The sequence below is a fragment of the Cryptomeria japonica genome, unplaced genomic scaffold, assembly GCF_030272615.1.
Source record: "Cryptomeria japonica unplaced genomic scaffold, Sugi_1.0 HiC_scaffold_560, whole genome shotgun sequence".
NCBI classification, from domain to species: domain Eukaryota; kingdom Viridiplantae; phylum Streptophyta; class Pinopsida; order Cupressales; family Cupressaceae; genus Cryptomeria; species Cryptomeria japonica.
Window position 1 is genome coordinate 15001 of NW_026729368.1, and position 20000 is coordinate 35000.

A 20000-nucleotide genomic window follows, 5' to 3' on the forward strand; every position below is an offset into this window, starting at 1 on the left:
CTCGGCATTGCTGCTCCCTAAGGTGAGCTTCTCCTCATAGGCAATTCCGCTCTTATCCGGTCACGTTTGTGTGCCCGAATTTCGCAAGGCAACCTCCATGGGACATGGAAAAGACTCGAGAAGAGAGCTCGCTCACGGGAGAGAGAAGCCAAGGAGACCACGAGAGTGCTGAGAGTGGGACAGCGCTGAATAGGCGGGAGAAGCCTGCGCGTATAAACGGAGATATATATCCAATTGCAACGAAGGAACGTGCCAAAGATCGAGAACAATGGCAGAAATGCTAGTAACGTGCACTTCGGGACCAACGCATCACCGGAAGACAACCGCCAAACATCGAAAGAGTCGCGATGCTCCGCAACCTACGTGCAAAGCGGTCGCACACCGGGTAAGGGAGTGAGAGCCCCAAACATAGCTGGGCGAGGCGCTCACTCCGCTCTTTAATATCTCGTTAATACCGCCAAGGAAATGGCACAAGCACACACACACAAGCATCCTCGGAAGAGGACAGTTCGAGTGACAGGTCAAATCCAAGAGTTCCGAAGACTACCTCCAGGAACAATCGGGAACAAGACCGATTACAAGTCGTCGAGTCTGTTACTGGGCGAACACGAGATGCGCACAGGAAATCGATCAGCCCTCACAATGGCCCAAGGCCAGAGATCGGACTGCTACGATTTACCCCAACAATCATCGTGCCACTCTTCGCAGAGAGGTGATAGACGCCAACGAGCCCGCGCATAGCAATCGAGGTGTAAAAAGGGCGTTGAAGGCAGGAAGCCTGGACGAAAGAGGCTACGAGGTCACCTCGAAGCGGTCTAAGAATCGGGCGCACTTGGGGCGACTACCAGTGCCAACCCCTTATCCCGCGGTGCGTCCGACACACAGAAATTTCCAAGGCGGCCAAGGAGCCTCCCCGCATAGCAATCGGGGTGTGAGGTTACGGATGCAGCATTGATAGCAATCGAGGTGGGAGGCGAAGGATGCAGAAGTGAGAGCCGAGGGATGTAGCAGAGATAGCAATCGGGGTGTGTGATGCAGAAGAGATAGCAATCGAGGTGTGCGGTGGGAAGGGCCCAGCAGCCAGAATGCATGAAGCGACGGATGAAGCAGTGATGACAACCGGGCTGTGAGGAGAGGAGGGATGCAGCCAAGAAAGCAATCAGGGCTCGAGGCAAGGGATGCATCAAGGATAGCAATCATGTTGTGAGGCGAGATTCCAAAGGCTAAACGTGAGAGGCTGCAGGGTCGACTCAGAGAGGTCTATGCATGTGAGAGGCTGAAAGCAAGGTCAACTCGGAGCGGTCTATGCATCGGGCGCGCTTGGGGCGACTACCAGTGCCAACCCCTTATCCCGCGACGCGTCCGACAAAGAGAACGTTCCAAGGCGGCAGAGGAGGTTACCAGCCGAAGGATGCAGTAGCAATAACAGGTATAGTTCCGCGGCGGCCGAGAAGACTCACCGCATAGGAATCGGGATGCGAGGCGAGGGATGCGGCGGGAAGGCCCCGACGGCTAAACGGAAGAGGCTGCAGGGCCGCCTCGGAATGGTCCAAGCATCGGACGCGATTGGGACGACTACCAGTGCCAACCCCTTATCCCGCGATGCGTCCGATACACAGATAGTTCCAAGGCGGCCGAGGAGCCTCACCGCATATCAATCGGGGTGCGAGGCGAGGGATGGGGCGGGAAGGCCCCAACGGCTAGACGGAAGAGGCTTCAGGGCCACCTCGGAATGCTCCAAGCATCAGACGCGCTTGGGGCGACTACCAGTGCCAACCCCTTATCCCGCGATGCGTCCGATACACAGATGGTTCCAAGGCGGCCGAGGAGCCTCACCGCATAGCAATCGGGGGTGCGAGGCGAGGGATGGGGCGGGAAGGCCCCAACGGCTAGACGGAAGAGGCTTCAGGGCCGCCTCGGAATGGTCCAAGCATCGGACGCGCTTGGGGCGACTACCAGTGACAACCCCTCATCCCGCGATGCGTCCGATACGAAGATGGTTCCAAGGCGGCCGAGGAGCCTCACCGCATAGCAATCGGGGTGCGAGGTGGGGGATGCGGCGAGATGGCCCCAACGGCTAGACGGAAGAGGCCACAGGGCCGCGTCGGAATAGTCCAAGCATCGGACGCGCTTGGGGCGACTACCAGTGACAACCCCTTATCCCGCGATGCGTCCGATACGAAGATAGTTCCAAGGCGGCCGAGGAGCCTCACCGCATAGCAATCCGGGTGCGAGGTGGGGGATGCGGCGAGATGGCCCCAACGGCTAGACGGAAGAGGCTGCAGGGCCGCCTCGGAATAGTCCAAGCATCGGACGCGCTTGGGGCGACTACCAGTGACAACCCCTTATCCCGCGATGCTTCCGATACGAAGACAGTTCCAAGGCGGCCGAGGAGCCTCACCGCATAGCAATGGGGGTGCGAGGTGAGGGATGCGGCGAGATGGCCCCAACGGCTAGACGGAAGAGGCCACAGGGCCGCCTCGGAATAGTCCAAGCATCGGACGCGCTTGGGGCGACTACCAGTGACAACCCCTTATCCCGCGATGCATCCGATACGAAGATAGTTCCCAGGCGGCCGAGGAGCCTCACCGCATAGCAATCGGGGTGCGAGGCGAGGGATGCGGCGAGATGGCCCCAAAGGGTAGACGGAAGAGGCTGCGGGGCCGCCTCGGAATAGTCCAAGCATCGAACGCGCTTGGGGCGACTACCACTGCCAACCCCTTATCCCGCGATGCGTCCGATACACAGATAGTTCCGAGGCGGCCGAGGAGCTGGGGGATGCGGCGAGATGGCCCCAACGGCTAGACGGAAGAGGCTGCAGGGCCGCCTCGGAATAGTCCAAGCATCGGACGCGCTTGGGGCGACTACCAGTGACAACCCCTTATCCCGCGATGCGTCCGATACACAGATAGTTCCGAGGCGGCCAAGGAGCCTCACCGCATAGCAATCGTGGTGCGAGGTGGGGGATGCAGCGAGATGGCCCCAACGGCTAGACGGAAGAGGCTGCAGGGCCGCCTCGGAATGGTCCAAGCATCGGACGCGCTTGGGGCGACTACCACTGCCAACCCCTTATCCCGCGATGCGTCCGATACACAGATAGTTCCAAGGCGGCCGAGGAGCCTCACCGAATAGCAATCGGGGTGCGAGGCGAGGGATGCGGCGAGAAAGCCCCAACGGCTAGAGGGAAGAGGCTTCAGGTCCGCCTCGGAATGGTCCAAGCATCGGACGCGCTTGGGGCGACTACCAGTGACAACCCCTTATCCCGCGACGCGTCCGATACACAGATAGTTCCAAGGCGGCCGAGGAGCCTCACCGCATAGCAATCGGGGTGCGAGGCGAGGGATGCGGCGAGAAGGACCCAACGGCTAGACGGAAGAGGCTTCAGGGCCGCCTCGGAATGGTCCAAGCATCGGACGCGCTTGGGGCGACTACCAGTGACAACCCCTTATCCCGCGACGCGTCCGATACACAGATAGTTCCAAGGCGGCCGAGGAGCCTCACCGCATAGCAATCGGGGTGCGAGGCGAGGGATGCGGCGAGAAGGACCCAACGGCTAGACGGAAGAGGCTTCAGGTCCGCCTCGGAATGGTCCAAGCATCGGACGCGCTTGGGGCGACTACCAGTGACAACCCCTTATCCCGCGACGCGTCCGATACACAGATAGTTCCAAGGCGGCCGAGGAGCCTCACCGCATAGCAATCGGGGTGCGAGGCGAGGGATGCGGCGAGAAGGACCCAACGGCTAGACGGAAGAGGCTTCAGGGCCGCCTCGGAATGGTCCAAGCATCGGACGCGCTTGGGGCGACTACCAGTGACAACCCCTTATCCCGCGATGCGTCCGATACACAGATAGTTCCAAGGCGGCCGAGGAGCCTCACCGCATAGCAATCGGGGTGCGAGGCGAGGGATGCGGCGAGAAGGACCCAACGGCTAGACGGAAGAGGCTTCAGGGCCGCCTCGGAATGGTCCAAGCATCGGACGCGCTTGGGGCGACTACCAGTGACAACCCCTTATCCCGCGACGCGTCCGATACACAGATAGTTCCAAGGCGGCCGAGGAGCCTCACCGCATAGCAATCGGGGTGCGAGGCGAGGGATGCGGCAAGAAGGACCCAACGGCTAGACGGAAGAGGCTTCAGGGCCGCCTCGGAATGGTCCAAGCATCGGACGCGCTTGGGGCGACTACCAGTGACAACCCCTTATCCCGCGACGCGTCCGATACACAGATAGTTCCAAGGCGGCCGAGGAGCCTCACCGCATAGCAATCGGGGTGCGAGGCGAGGGATGCGGCGAGAAGGACCCAACGGCTAGACGGAAGAGGCTTCAGGTCCGCCTCGGAATGGTCCAAGCATCGGACGCGCTTGGGGCGACTACCAGTGACAACCCCTTATCCCGCGACGCGTCCGATACACAGATAGTTCCAAGGCGGCCGAGGAGCCTCACCGCATAGCAATCGGGGTGCGAGGCGAGGGATGCGGCGAGAAGGACCCAACGGCTAGACGGAAGAGGCTTCAGGGCCGCCTCGGAATGGTCCAAGCATCGGACGCGCTTGGGGCGACTACCAGTGACAACCCCTTATCCCGCGACGCGTCCGATACACAGATAGTTCCAAGGCGGCCGAGGAGCCTCACCGCATAGCAATCGGGGTGCGAGGCGAGGGATGCGGCGAGAAGGACCCAACGGCTAGACGGAAGAGGCTTCAGGGCCGCCTCGGAATGGTCCAAGCATCGGACGCGCTTGGGGCGACTACCAGTGACAACCCCTTATCCCGCGATGCGTCCGATACACAGATAGTTCCAAGGCGGCCGAGGAGCCTCACCGCATAGCAATCGGGGTGCGAGGCGAGGGATGCGGCGAGAAGGACCCAACGGCTAGACGGAAGAGGCTTCAGGGCCGCCTCGGAATGGTCCAAGCATCGGACGCGCTTGGGGCGACTACCAGTGACAACCCCTTATCCCGCGACGCGTCCGATACACAGATAGTTCCAAGGCGGCCGAGGAGCCTCACCGCATAGCAATCGGGGTGCGAGGCGAGGGATGCGGCGAGAAGGACCCAACGGCTAGACGGAAGAGGCTTCAGGGCCGCCTCGGAATGGTCCAAGCATCGGACGCGCTTGGGGCGACTACCAGTGACAACCCCTTATCCCGCGACGCGTCCGATACACAGATAGTTCCAAGGCGGCCGAGGAGCCTCACCGCATAGCAATCGGGGTGCGAGGCGAGGGATGCGGCGAGAAGGACCCAACGGCTAGACGGAAGAGGCTTCAGGGCCGCCTCGGAATGGTCCAAGCATCGGACGCGCTTGGGGCGACTACCAGTGACAACCCCTTATCCCGCGACGCGTCCGATACACAGATAGTTCCAAGGCGGCCGAGGAGCCTCACCGCATAGCAATCGGGGTGCGAGGCGAGGGATGCGGCGAGAAGGACCCAACGGCTAGACGGAAGAGGCTTCAGGGCCGCCTGGGAATGGTCCATGCATCGCACGCGCTTGGGGCGACTACCAGTGACAACCCCTTATCCCGCGACGCGTCCGATACACAGATAGTTCCAAGGCGGCCGAGGAGCCTCACCGCATAGCAATCGGGGTGCGAGGCGAGGGATGCGGCGAGAAGGACCCAACGGCTAGACGGAAGAGGCTTCAGGGCCGCCTCGGAATGGTCCAAGCATCGGACGCGCTTGGGGCGACTACCAGTGACAACCCCTTATCCCGCGACGCGTCCGATACACAGATAGTTCCAAGGCGGCCGAGGAGCCTCACCGCATAGCAATCGGGGTGCGAGTCGAGGGATGCGGCGAGAAGGACCCAACGGCTAGACGGAAGAGGCTTCAGGGCCGCCTCGGAATGGTCCAAGCATCGGACGCGCTTGGGGCGACTACCAGTGACAACCCCTTATCCCGCGATGCGTCTGATACACAGATAGTTCCAAGGCGGCCGAGGAGCCTCACCGCATAGCAATCGGGGTGCGAGGCAAGGGATGCGGCGAGAAGGACCCAACGGCTAGACGGAAGAGGCTTCAGGGCCGCCTCGGAATGGTCCAAGCATCGGACGCGCTTGGGGCGACTACCGTTGCCAACCCCTTATCCCGCGATGCGTCTGATACACAGATAGTTCCGAGGCGGCCGAGGAGCCTCACCGCATAGCAATCGGGTTGCGAGGCAGATTATTGGGAAGGGAACCCCCTGGGATGCGGCTCAAGCAGTGCCCAAAGGGACTGGAATGCGGAATCACATCGAGAGACCCAAATGCTATACGAGGGCTCAAATCGAATTATCGATTTGGCCACGACATGGACGCATCGGAACGACTACCTTTGCCGAACCACTCGCAATTGCATCCATACCGAAACCAATAGACATTTCCGTTAGAGCCCTCGCATAGCATTCGGGAATCTCGCATGCCCCTCTAAATCGACCAATGCTGGCGCTCAACGAAAATCCGAGCGCTACCACCGTTCGAGCGCCAGCATTGGTCGAGTTAGAGGGGCACGGGGGAGAATGCTCCAGTCAACACCTCCCCTATATAAGTTATTTGTCCGATTCTCGCACAACCGTAGTCTGCCTCGTCGAATCAAACAACGGTCCCAGATTCCGACTTCCGTTCCGTAGAGACCCAAAAGCTAGATGGAGGCTCGCAAGAAAGAGAGTCGGCGCATAGCAATCGGGTTTCTCGAACGTTTAGGGACCGAGCTCACTTGCGGATAGGGCAAAATCCGCCAAGCAACCCAAAAGCTAGACGGGGGCTCGAATCGAATCGCCTAGGCGGCCACAACAACGACGTGTTGGATCGACTACCAGTGCCAAACCATTCAGCAAGACTAGTCTGTGTCGAGGCCGGATAGAGATTCTCAGAGAGCGCCCGTATAGCATTTAGGAGACCTGCCGCGTCCCTCACACTCGACAAATGGTGGTGCACGTTTATAAATCCGAGCGATCCCAACCCTTTCAAGCACCAACATCGGTCGAGATAGAGGGGCACGGAGGGGGCTGCGTGAGACAACACAGTCCCCTATATAAGTTATTTGTCCGATTCTCACACATCCGAAGAATGGTCATCAAATCGGACAACAGCCCAAACTTCCGACTTCCGTCCCAGAAAGCCCAAGAGCTATCTAAAACGTTCATGGCCGGAACTCGATCGCGGCTATACCAGTCCGCCAAGCAACCCAAAAGCTAGACTGGAGCTCTAGTCGAATCACCTCTGTGGCCATTGCAAGGACGTGTTGGAGCGACTACCATTGCCGAACCATTCCGCAGGTCGAGTCCATACCAAGGCCGCATAGAGATTCACGATGAGCTCCTGCATAGCAATCAGGAGACTTGCCGTGTCCATCACAATCGATAAATCCTGGTGCAAGATTTTTGCATCCGAGCGCTCCAACCAGTCGAGCACCAGCATCAATCGACATAAACGGGCACGGGGGGAGGATGCTCGAGAACACTACCTCCCCTATATAAGTTATTTGTCCGATTCTCAAGCAGCCGAAGTCTGGTCATCGAATCGGGTCAAAGACCACAACTTCCGACTTTACCCACAATGCAAGTCATCGAATCGAACATCGGCCCCCGAGTCGGACTCCATGCGTATGTCAGGTCATCGGACCCAAATTCCGCCTTCCTGCGCATGGCGGGCCATCAATATCAACTCGGTCATCGGACCCAAACTCCGCCTTTCTGCGCATGGCACGCCTTCAAATCGGTCATCGGACCCAAATTCCGCCTTCCTGTGCATGGCGGGCCATCAACATCAACTCGGTCATCGGACCCAAATTCCGCCTTTCTGCGCATGGCACGCCATCAACTCGGTCATCGGACCCAAATTCCGCCTTCCTGCGCATGGCAGGTCATCGGACACAAATTCAGACCTCGCCAATATGCCTACGTATCGAATCGGTCATCGGACCCAACTTCCGACTTCATCCATACTGTAGGGTCTTTGAGGTTGGCGCGGTGCGCTCAACCCGGGGAGTCGACCCATCGAAGCATACACCTCCCCTATATAAGCTATTTGTCCGATTCCCACACCTGTGTAGTTTGCACCTCTGACCAGGACATCGACCCCAACTTCCGAACTCGACTGCAACGACGGCACCAGCGCCTTGGTGCGCACCTTGCGACGCACAGTCCCAACATTCGCCTTCCTGCACATGGCAGGTCATCGGACCCAAATTCCGACCTCGCGAGTATGCCTACATATCGAATCGGTCATCGGACACAACTTCCGACTTCATCCATACCGTAGGGTCTTTGAGGTTGGCGCGGTGCGCTCAACCCGGGGAGTCGACCCAACGAAGCATACACCTCCCCTATATAAGCTATTTGTCCGATTCCCACACCTGTGTAGTTTGCACCTCCGATCAGGACATCGACCCCAACTTCCGAACTCGCCTGCAACGACCGAACCAGCGCCTTGGTGCGCACCTTGCAACGCACAGTGCCAACATTCGCCTTCCTGCACATGGCAGGTCATCGGACCCAAATTCCGACCTCGCGAGTATGCCTACATATCGAATCGGTCATCGGACCCAACTTCCGACTTCATCCATACCGTAGGGTCTTTGAGGTTGGCGCGGTGCGCTCAACCCGGGGAGTCGACCCAACGAAGCATACACCTCCCCTATATAAGCTATTTGTCCGATTCCCACACCTGTGTAGCTTGCACCTCCGATCAGGACATCGACCCCAACTTCCGAACTCGACTAAAAAGACCGCACCAGCACCTTGGTGTGCACCTTGCAACGCACAGTGCCAACATTCGCCTTCCTGCACATGGCAGGTCATCGGACCCAAATTCCGACCTCATGAGCATACCTACTAATCGAATCGGTCATCGGACCCAACTTCCGACTTCATCCATACCGTAGGGTCTTTGAGGTTGGCGCGGTGCGCTCAACCTGGGGAGTCGACCCATCGAAGCATACACCTCCCCTATATAAGCTATTTGTCCGATTCCGACACCTGTGTAGTTTGCACCTCCGCTCAGGACATCGACCCCAACTTCCGAACTCGCCTGCAACGACCGAACCAGCGCCTTGGTGCGCACCAAAAGTGCGCACTTTTGGAGGGCACTTTTGTGCGCTCCAAAGGTGCGCACTTTTGGAGGGCACTTTTGTGCGCTCCAAAGGTGCGCACTTTTGGAGGGCACTTTTTGGAGGGCACTTTTGTGCGCTCCAAAGGTGCGCACTTTTGGAGGGCACTTTTTGGAGGGCACTTTTCTGCGCTCCAAAGGTGCGCACTTTTGGAGGGCACTTTTTGGAGGGCACTTTTCTGCGCTCCAAAGGTGCGCACTTTTGGAGGGCACTTTTTGGAGGGCACTTTTCTGCGCTCCAAAGGTGCGCACTTTTGGAGGGCACTTTTTGGAGGGCACTTTTCTGCGCTCCAAAGGTGCGCACTTTTGGAGGGCACTTTTGTGCACTCCAAAGGTGCACACTTTTGGAGGGCACTTTTTGGAGGGCACTTTTCTGCACTCCAAAGGTGCGCACTTTTGGAGGGCACTTTTTGGAGGGCACTTTTGTGCGCTCCAAAGGTGCGCACTTTTGGAGGGCACTTTTTGGAGGGCACTTTTGTGCGCTCCAAAGGTGCGCACTTTTGGAGGGCACTTTTGTGCACTCCAAAGGTGCGCACTTTTGGAGGGCACTTTTCCTGCGCTCCAAAGGTGCACACCTAGGTGAGCACCTTCGACCACACCTTGTAGCACACCAAACTCTGACTTTCGACTTCATCCGCAATGCAGGGTCTTTGAGGTTGGCGCAATGCGCACAACCAGGGGAGTCGACCCATCAAACCCAACACCTCCCCTATATAAGCTATTTGTCTGATTCTCATACATGCGTAGCCTGCAGGAGCAATTAGGACATCGACCCCAACTTTCGGCTTCTAAACGAAAACAAGGTCTTTGAGGTTGGTGTAATGCGAACAACTAGGGGAGTCAACCCATCAAACCCAACACCTCCCCTATATAAGCTATTTGTCTGATTCTCATACATGTGTAGTCTACAGGAGCAATTAGGACATCGACCCCAACTTTTGACTTCTTAACGAAAACAAGGTCTTTGAGGTTGACGTAATGCGCACAACCAGGGGAGTCGACCCATCAAACCCAACACCTCCCCTATATAAGCTATTTGTCCGATTCTCATACATGTGTAGCCTACAGGAGCCATTAGGACATTGACCCCAACTTTTGACTTCTTAACGAAAACAAGGTCTTTGAGGTTGGCGTAATGCGCACAACCAAGGGAGTTGACCCATCAAACCCAACACCTCCCCTATATAAGCTATTTGTCTGATTCTCATACATGTGTAGCCTGCAACAACGATTAGGACATCCACCCCAACTTCTGAATTCGTCTGCGTTGACCGCACCAAAGGTGCACGCCTTGGTGCTCACCAAAATCCGACTTCCGACTTCTTCTGCTATGCGGGGTCTTTGAGGTTGGCGCAGTGCGCACAACCAGGGGAGTCAACCCACCGAATGCAACACCTCCCCTATATAAGCTATTTGTCTGATTCTCATACATGCGTAGACTGCAGCAATGATTAGGACATCCACCCCAACTTTTGACTTCTTAAACAAGACAGGGTCTTTGAAGTTGGTGCAGTGCACACAACCAGGGGAGTCGACCCATCAAACGCAACACCTCCCCTATATAAAGCTATTTGTCCGATTCTCATACGTGTAGTCTGCAGCAGCGATTAGGACATCGACCCCAACTTCCGAATTCGTTTGCATTGACCGCACCAAAGGTGCACGCCTTGGTGTGCACCTTGGAGTGCACTTTGGTGCTCACCTCGGTGCACACTTTGGTGTGCACCTCGGTGTGCACCAAAGGTGCGCACCTTGGAGCGCACCAAAGGTGTACACTTTGGAGCGCACCACATAGGGTCTTTGAGAGGTTGGCGCAGTGCGCACACCAAGGTGGGTGTTGAGGTGCGTGCCGAGGTGGGTGGGTGCTAGGGTGCGCTCCATGGTGGGTGCCAGGGTGGGTGCGTGCTAGGGTGGATTCCAAAGAGGGTCATAGGGTGGGTGCCAAGGTGGGTTGGTGATATAGTGGGTTCAAAGGTGGGTACTAGGGTGGGTTCCAAGGTGGGTCACAAGTTGGGTGCCAGGATGCGTGGGTGTTAGGTTGGGTGCCAAGGTGGGCTCCTGCGTGGGTGGGTGCTAGGGTGGGTTTCAAGGTGGACGCGAGGGCGGGTGCCAAGGTGGGTAACAAGTTGGGTGTTAGGATGGGTGAGTGCTAGAGTGGGTGCCAAGGTGGGTGGGTGCTAAGGTGGATGCCAAGGTGGTTCACAGGGTGGGTGGGTTCTAGGGTGAGTTCCAAGGTGGGTCACAGGTTTAGTGCTAGGGTGCGTGTCAAGGCGGGTGTCGAGGTGCCTGGGTGCTAGGGTGTGGATGCCAATGTGGGTCATAGGGTGGGTACTAGGGTGGGCTGCAATGTGGGTGCCAAGGTGGGTAACATGCTCGGTTGGTTCTAAATTGGGTGTCAGGGTGGGTGTGCACCCACCTTGCCCGAGGTGGGTGCCAAGGTGCCAGTGTGGGTGGGTGCTAAGGTGGATGCCAAGGTGGGTGAGAAGGTGGGTGATAGGTTGAGTGGTAGGATGGGTGGGTGCCAAGATGGGTCACAGGGTGGGTGCAAGGGTGGGTAGGTGCTAGGGTTGGTGTCAGGGTGGGTGGGTGCTAGGTTGGGTTCCAAGGTGGGTGCGAGGGTGAGTGTCAAGGTGGGTCACAGGTTAGGTGCTAGGATGGGTGAGTGCTAGGGTGCAAAGGTGCCAGGGTGGGTGCTAGGATGGGTCGATGCTAGGGTGAGTGGCAAGGTGGGTCCACAAGTGTCAAGGTGGGTGCCGAGGTGGGTGCCAACTTGGGTTCCAAGGTGGGTGCCAAGTGGGCGACTGCTATGGTGGATGCCAAGGTGGGTCACGGGGTGGGTGCCAAGTTGCTAGGTTGTGTTCCAAGGTGGGTGCCAACGTGGCTGCTAGGGTGCGTGGGTTAAAGGGTGTGTCACAACGTGGGTGCCAGGATGGGTGCGCACCCACACTGGCCAAGACGGGTGCAAGGTTGGGTTCCAAGCCCGGTCACAGGCTGGGTGCTAGGATGGGTGGGTGCCAAGGTGGGCACCAGGGTGGGTGCACCCACCCTGGCCAAGGTGGGTCACGGGGTGGGTCCTAGGGTGGGTAACAGGGTGGGTACTAAGGTGCGTGCCAAGGTGGGTCATGGGGTGGGTGCCAAGGTGGGCACCAGGGTGGGTGTGCACCAACCCTAGCCAGGGTAGGTCACGGGGTGGTTGTCGGGGTGGGCGTCAAGGAGCCAAGGTGGGTGGCAAGTAGCCAAGTTGCGTGCCAAGGTGGGTGTCGGGGTGGGTGCCAAGGATCCAAGGTGGGTGCCAAGGAACCAAGGTGGGTGTCTGGGTGGGTGCCGAGGTGGGAGCCAGGGTGGGTCCCAAGGTGAGTGCAAAGGTGGGTGCCAGGGTCAAGGTGAGTGCCAATGTGGGTTCCAAGGTGCCAGGGTCAGGGTGAGTGCCAATGTGGGTTCAAAGGTGCTAAGTTGGGTGCGAGGTTGGGTGCGAGGGTGGGTGGGTGCCAAGGTGTGCTAGGTGGAAGCCCGGGTGGGTCGGCATCCCATGGGTGTCGAGTTGGGTGCCTGATGGGTGCTTCTTGTCAAGTTTTAGTCGTCGGGACTCATTTCGAGCCTTAGAGGTCGTTTCTTGTCCGGTTGCCCTGTCTTCGACCTGGGAACCCAATTTTGGTCCTCGGGTCCCATTTTTTTTTGTCTCGCATCCCACTTTTGGCCTGTGGCCTTTTCGGGGTCGATTCTCGTTTTGGGCATCAGAGCATGTTTCTTCTCCTAAAACCCAATATTTGTTTATTAAGTCTCGGAACACATTTTTGTTCTCGTGGACCCATCATGGGTCTTGGAACGCATTTGTGGTCCTTGGGTCCCATTTTGCATCCCGAAACTTGTGTTTTGGTGCTTGATCCCTATTTTGGGTGCCCACCTTGCACCAAGTGCGCACCCGGGGCAAACCGAGCGCCTTGGTGCACCGGGGCAAGATCGAGCGTGCACCCGAGGCGCCCCGAACATGCACCAAGGTGCACTCGGCCCACATGTGAGCGCAGGTCGTTGCGCCCGAGGTGGTGTGTGGGCACCGCGTTGCAGACGGGACACTGCACGCACACGACGCCCCGTCCAGGTGCACGCACGTAGGCCGGGCCGGGTGCACACCCGACGCCCTAGCAAGGTGCGCGCACCCGGGCAGGGCTCACACTTGGCGAACGGGGCGCACTTCGCGAGGGAGGGTGTGCACCTCGACGGGGGTGGGTGGCCGGGGTGGATTCGCACGTGGGTCGCGGTTTGCTAAGTACACACTGCGACAAGCTCATAACGGGTGCGATCATACCAGCGTTAGTGCACCGGATCCCATCAGAACTCCGCAGTTAAGCGCGCTTGGGCCGGAGTAGTACTGGGATGGGTGACCTCCCGGGAAGTCCCGGTGTTGCACCCTTTCTTAGTTTTTCGCCGGGCGTCGCAATGCTATTTGAATAAACCTTTTGCCCGTTTGCGTTCTCGTCGGGGCCGGGCCGGGCCGGGGTGCGCTGCCCGCACTACCGCGCGCGCGGGGGGCGACACCGAGCGCGCACCCGAGGCGCCCCGAGCACACAGGCCACGGTGCAACCCGGGCGTTGTGCGCGCACCCCGGTGCGCCCGAGGTGCTGCGCGCGCACCCAGGTGAAATCGGTGTGCACCTCGGCCAGTGCGCGCTCGGTCGAGTCGCGCACGTTGGCCAAGGTGCACGGTGATGTTTCTTACTCTAAGGTTCCGCACCAGACGCCCGGGACAGGTGAGCGAAGCTGGGCGGGGCCGGGTGCGCGGCCGGGGCAGGTGCACGCAGCTGGAGAGAGCTTTGGAGCACACCAGAGGTGCGCACCTTGGAGCACACTTCGGAGCGCACCAATGATGCGCTCCATTCAAAAGTTTCCTGAAAAGGCAAAAAAAGTTGAGATTATAGAATTTCCCACTTGAGAGATTGTAAAAAAAAAAAATTTAAAATGAAGGAAACGCGGGTGCCAAGGTGTGCGCGCCCGGGTGCGCAGCCCAGCCAAGGTGTGCGCACCAAGGCGCCCACCCTGGCGAAGGTGCACGCAAGGTGCGCACCCGAGGCAAACCGGACAATTAACCCAACTTTCGACTTCGCGCGCACCTGCGCACCTTGGAGCGCACTTCGGAGCGCTCCTTGTTGCGCACCAATCTTGGGCACCTCGGAGTGCACCATGGCGCCCACCAAGGTGCGCACCCGGGGCAAACCGAGCTCCGACTTCGTGCGCACCTTGGAGCGCACGAAAGGTGCGCACCATGGCGCCCACCAAGGTGCGCAGCCCAGCCAAGGCGTGCGCATCAAGGTGCGCACCCTGGCGAAGGTGCGCACCCGGGGCAAACCGAGCTCCGACTTCGTGCGCACCTTGGAGCGCACAAAGGGTGCGCAACCCAGCCAAGGTGTGCGCACCCCGGGCAAACCGAGCTCCGAATCGTGCGCACCTTGGAGCACACTTCGGAGCCCTCCTTGGTGCGCACCGATGTTGCGCACCTCGGAGCGCACCCGGGGAAAACAATGCAATTAACCCGACTTTCGACTTCGTGGGCACCTCGGAGCGCTCTCGGGTTCGCACCTCGGAGCACACCGAGGTGCGCACCTTTGATGCGCTGCCTTCACCAATTTCCAGAAAAGGCAAGAAAACATTGAGAAGGTGTGCGCACCGAGGTGCCCACCCTGGCGAAGGTGCACGCGAGGTGCGCACCCGGGGCAAACCGGGCTCCGACTTCGTGCACGCCATGCTGCGCACCTTGGAGGGCCATGGTGCGCACCTTGGAGCACACTTCGGAGCGCTCAATGGTGCCCAACCCAGCCAAGGTGCCCACCGCGGCGAAGGTGCACGCGAGGTGCGCACCCGGGGCAAACCGGGCTCCGACTTCGTGCACGTCGCACCTTGGAGCACACTTCGGAGCGCTCCTTGGTGCGCACCAGGGCGCGCAACCCAGCCGAGGTGCCCACCCCGGCGAAGGTGCACGCGGGGTGCGCACCCGAGGCAAACCGGGCTCCGACTTCGTGCACGCCATGGTGCCCACCGCGGCGAAGGTGCACGCGAGGTGCGCACCCGGGGCAAACCGGGCTCCGACTTCGTGCACGCCGCACCTTGGAGCACACTTCGGAGCGCTCCTTGGTGCGCACCAGGGCGCGCAACCCAGCCGAGGTGCCCACCCCGGCGAAGGTGCACGCGAGGTGCGCACCCGGGGCAAACCGGGCTCCGACTTCGTGCACGCCATGGTGCCCACCGCGGCGAAGGTGCACGCGAGGTGCGCACCCGGGGCAAACCGGGCTCCGACTTCGTGCACGCCGCACCTTGGAGCACACTTCGGAGCGCTCCTTGGTGCGCACCATGGTGCCCACCAGGGCGCGCAACCCCGGCGAAGGTGCACGCGAGGTGCGCACCCGGGGCAAACCGGGCTCCGACTTCGTGCACGCCATGGTGCCCACCGCGGCGAAGGTGCACGCGAGGTGCGCACCCGGGGCAAACCGGGCTCCGACTTCGTGCACGCCATGGTGCCCACCGCGGCGAAGGTGCACGCGAGGTGCGCACCCGGGGCAAACCGGGCTCCGACTTCGTGCACGCCGCACCTTGGAGCACACTTCGGAGCGCTCCTTGGTGCGCACCATGGTGCCCACCAGGGCGCGCAACCCCGCCGAAGGTGCACGCGAGGTGCGCACCCGGGGCAAACCGGGCTCCGACTTCGTGCACGCCGCACCTTGGAGCACACTTCGGAGCGCTCCTTGGTGCGCACCAGGGCGCGCAACCCCGCCGAAGGTGCACGCGAGGTGCGCACCCGGGGCAAACCGGGCTCCGACTTCGTGCACGCCATGGTGCGCACCAGGGTGCCCACCGCGGCGAAGGTGCGCACCCGGGGCAAACCGGGCTCCGACTTCGTGCACGCCGCACCTTGGAGCACACTTCGGAGCGCTCCTTGGTGCGCACCAGGGCGCGCAACCCAGCCGAGGTGCCCACCCCGGCGAAGGTGCACGCGAGGTGCGCACCCGGGGCAAACCGGGCTCCGACTTCGTGCACGCCATGGTGCCCACCGCGGCGAAGGTGCGCACCCGGGGCAAACCGGGCTAGGACTTCGTGCACGCCGCACCTTGGAGCACACTTCGGAGCGCTCCTTGGTGCGCACCATGGTGCCCACCAGGCCGCGCAACCCAGCCAAGGTGTGCGCACCAAGGTGCACGCGAGGTGCGCACCCGGGGCAAACCGGGGTCCGGCTTCGTGCACGCCGCACCTTGGAGCACACATCGGGGCGCTCCCGGGTTCGCACCGGCGTTGCGCACCGTGGTGGGCACCTCGGAGCGCACCGTGGTGGGCACCTCGGAGCACACCAAGGTGGGCAGCGAGGTGCGCACCTTTGATGCGATGCCTTCACTAATTTCCATAAAAGGCAAAAGAAAACGAGATTTTAAAATTTCCGTTTTGAAAGATAGTGAGAAAAAGGGAATGCTGGTGCCATCTTGAGCCCGCCCTGGTGCGCAGCCCAGCCAAGGTGTGCGCACCAAGGTGCCCACCCTGGCGAAGGTGCGCGCCCGGGCAATTAACCCAACTTCCAACTTCGCGCGCGCCAGGGTGGGAGCGCACCCAACAACCGGGCCTGGGAAGAGCCAATGCGAGAAACCCCACCAAACGCTCTGACAAAAAAAGAGGGGGCGCTCCAGTAACCCCGCTTCGGAGCGCACCCTGGGCAAACCCAGCCAGGGTGCCCACCCCGGCCAAGGTGCAGGCGAGGTGCGCACCCGGGGCAAACCGGGCTCCGACAACGTGCACGCCGCACCTTGGAGCACACTTCGTAGCGCTCCCGGGTGCGCACCTCAGAGCACACCAAGGTGGGCAGCGAGGTGCGCACCTTTGATGCGCTGCCTTCACTAATTTCCAGAAAAGGCAAAAAAAAGAGGAGATTTTAAAATTTCCGTTTTGAAAGATAGTGAAAAAAACGGAACGCGGGTGCCATCTTGAGCCCGCCCTGGTGCACAGCCCAGGTAAGGTGCCCACCCTGGCAAAGGTGCGCACCCGGGCAATTAACCCTACTTCCGACTTCGTGCGCGCCAGGGTGGCAACCGGGCCTGGGAAGAGCCAATGCGAGAAACCCCACCAAACGCTCCGACAAAAAAAGAGGCGGCGCTCCAATAACCCCGCTTCGGAGCGCAGCCGGGGCAAACCCAGCCAAGGTGCCCACCCCGACGAAGGTGCACGCGAGGTGCGCACCCGGGGCAAACCGGGCTCCGACAACGTGCACGCAGCACCTTGGAGCACACTTCGAAGCACTCCCGGGTGCCCACCGGCGTTGCGCACCGTGGTGGGCAGCGAGGTGCGCACCTTTGATGCGCTGCCTTCACTAATTTCCAGAAAAGGCAAAAAAAAATGAGATTTTAAAATTTCCGTTTTGAAAGATAGTGAAAAAAACGGAACGCGGGTGCCATCTTGAGCCCGCCCTGGTGCGCAGCCCAGGCAAGGCATGCGCACCAAGGTGCCCACCCGCGGTGCACACCCGGGGCAAACCGGGCTCCGACTTCGTGCAGGCCGCACCTTGGAGCACACTTCGGAGCGCTCCTTGGTGCGCACCATGGTGCCCACCAGGGCGCACCCGGGGCAAACCGGGCTCCGACTTCGTGCACGCCGCACCTTGGAGCACACATCGGAGCGCTCCCAGGTTCGCACCAGCGTTGCGCACCTTTGATGCGCTGCCTTCACTAATTTCCAGAAAAGGCAAAAAAAAACGATATTTTAAAATTTCCGTTCTGAAAGATAGTGAAAAAAACGGAACGCGGGTGCCATCTTGAGCCCTTCCTGGTGCGCAGCCCAGGCAAGTTGTGCGCACCAAGGTGCCCACCCTGGCGGAGGTGCGCGCCCGGGGCAAACCGGGCTCCGACTTCGTGCACTGCATGGTGCCCACCAAGGCGCGCAACCCAGCCAAGGTGCCCACCGCAGCGAAGGTGCACGCGAGGTGCGCACCCGAGGTGCACACCCGGGGCAAACCGAGCTCCGACTTCGTGCACGCCGCACCTTGGAGCACACTTCAGAGCGCTCCTTGGTGCGCACCAGGGCGCGCAACCCAGCCAAGGTGCTCACCCCGGCGAAGGTGCACGCGAGGTGCGCACCCGGGGCAAGCCGGGCTCGGACTTCGTGCACGCCGCACCTTGGAGCACACATCGGAGCGCTCCCGGGTTCGCACCAGCATTGCGCACCTTTGATGCGCTGCCTTCACTAATTTCCAGAAAAGGCAAAAAAAAAAAAAAAACGAGATTTTAAAATTTCCGTTTTGAAAGATAGTGAAAAAAACGGAACGCGGGTGCCATCTTGAGCCCGCCCTGGTGTGCAGCCCAGGCAAGTTGTGCGCACCAAGGCACCCACCCTGGCCAAGGTGGGTCACGGGGTGGGTCCTAGGGTGGGTAACGGGGTGGGTACTAAGGTGCGTGCCAAGGTGGGTCATGGGGTGGGTGCCAAGGTGGGCACCAGGGTGGGTGTGCACCAACCCTAGCCAGGGTAGGTCACGGGGTGGTTGTCGGGGTGGGCGTCAAGGAGCCAAGGTGGGTGGCAAGTAGCCAAGTTGCGTGCCAAGGTGGGTGTCGGGGTGGGTGCCAAGGATCCAAGGTGGGTGCCAAGGAACCAAGGTGGGTGTCTGGGTGGGTGCCGAGGTGGGAGCCAGGGTGGGTCCCAAGGTGAGTGCAAAGGTGGGTGCCAGGGTCAAGGTGAGTGCCAATGTGGGTTCCAAGGTGCCAGGGTCAGGGTGAGTGCCAATGTGGGTTCAAAGGTGCTAAGTTGGGTGCGAGGTTGGGTGCGAGGGTGGGTGGGTGCCAAGGTGTGCTAGGTGGAAGCCCGGGTGGGTCGGCATCCCATGGGTGTCGAGTTGGGTGCCTGATGGGTGCTTCTTGTCAAGTTTTAGTCGTCGGGACTCATTTCGAGCCTTAGAGGTCGTTTCTTGTCCGGTTGCCCTGTCTTCGACCTGGGAACCCAATTTTGGTCCTCGGGTCCCATTTTTTTTTGTCTCGCATCCCACTTTTGGCCTGTGGCCTTTTCGGGGTCGATTCTCGTTTTGGGCATCAGAGCATGTTTCTTCTCCTAAAACCCAATATTTGTTTATTAAGTCTCGGAACACATTTTTGTTCTCGTGGACCCATCATGGGTCTTGGAACGCATTTGTGGTCCTTGGGTCCCATTTTGCATCCCGAAACTTGTGTTTTGGTGCTTGATCCCTATTTTGGGTGCCCACCTTGCACCAAGTGCGCACCCGGGGCAAACCGAGCGCCTTGGTGCACCGGGGCAAGATCGAGCGTGCACCCGAGGCGCCCCGAACATGCACCAAGGTGCACTCGGCCCACATGTGAGCGCAGGTCGTTGCGCCCGAGGTGGTGTGTGGGCACCGCGTTGCAGACGGGACACTGCACGCACACGACGCCCCGTCCAGGTGCACGCACGTAGGCCGGGCCGGGTGCACACCCGACGCCCTAGCAAGGTGCGCGCACCCGGGCAGGGCTCACACTTGGCGAACGGGGCGCACTTCGCGAGGGAGGGTGTGCACCTCGACGGGGGTGGGTGGCCGGGGTGGATTCGCACGTGGGTCGCGGTTTGCTAAGTACACACTGCGACAAGCTCATAACGGGTGCGATCATACCAGCGTTAGTGCACCGGATCCCATCAGAACTCCGCAGTTAAGCGCGCTTGGGCCGGAGTAGTACTGGGATGGGTGACCTCCCGGGAAGTCCCGGTGTTGCACCCTTTCTTAGTTTTTCGCCGGGCGTCGCAATGCTATTTGAATAAACCTTTTGCCCGTTTGCGTTCTCGTCGGGGCCGGGCCGGGCCGGGGTGCGCTGCCCGCACTACCGCGCGCGCGGGGGCGACACCGAGCGCGCACCCGAGGCGCCCCGAGCACACAGGCCACGGTGCAACCCGGGCGTTGTGCGCGCACCCCGG

The 20000-nt window shown here is 60.3% G+C and overlaps 2 non-coding genes across 2 annotated transcripts; both read left to right on the forward strand.

The window, feature by feature from the left end:
• Positions 1-13376: 13376 nt before the first annotated feature.
• Positions 13377-13495, forward strand: LOC131872344 (5S ribosomal RNA). Its single transcript, XR_009370505.1, has one exon. It is a non-coding gene; the product is annotated as a 5S ribosomal RNA (ribosomal RNA).
• A 6192-nt stretch (positions 13496-19687) lies between these two features.
• On the forward strand, positions 19688-19806 carry LOC131872345 (5S ribosomal RNA). The gene has a single exon (XR_009370506.1). It is a non-coding gene; the product is annotated as a 5S ribosomal RNA (ribosomal RNA).
• The last annotated feature ends 194 nt before the right edge of the window (positions 19807-20000 follow it).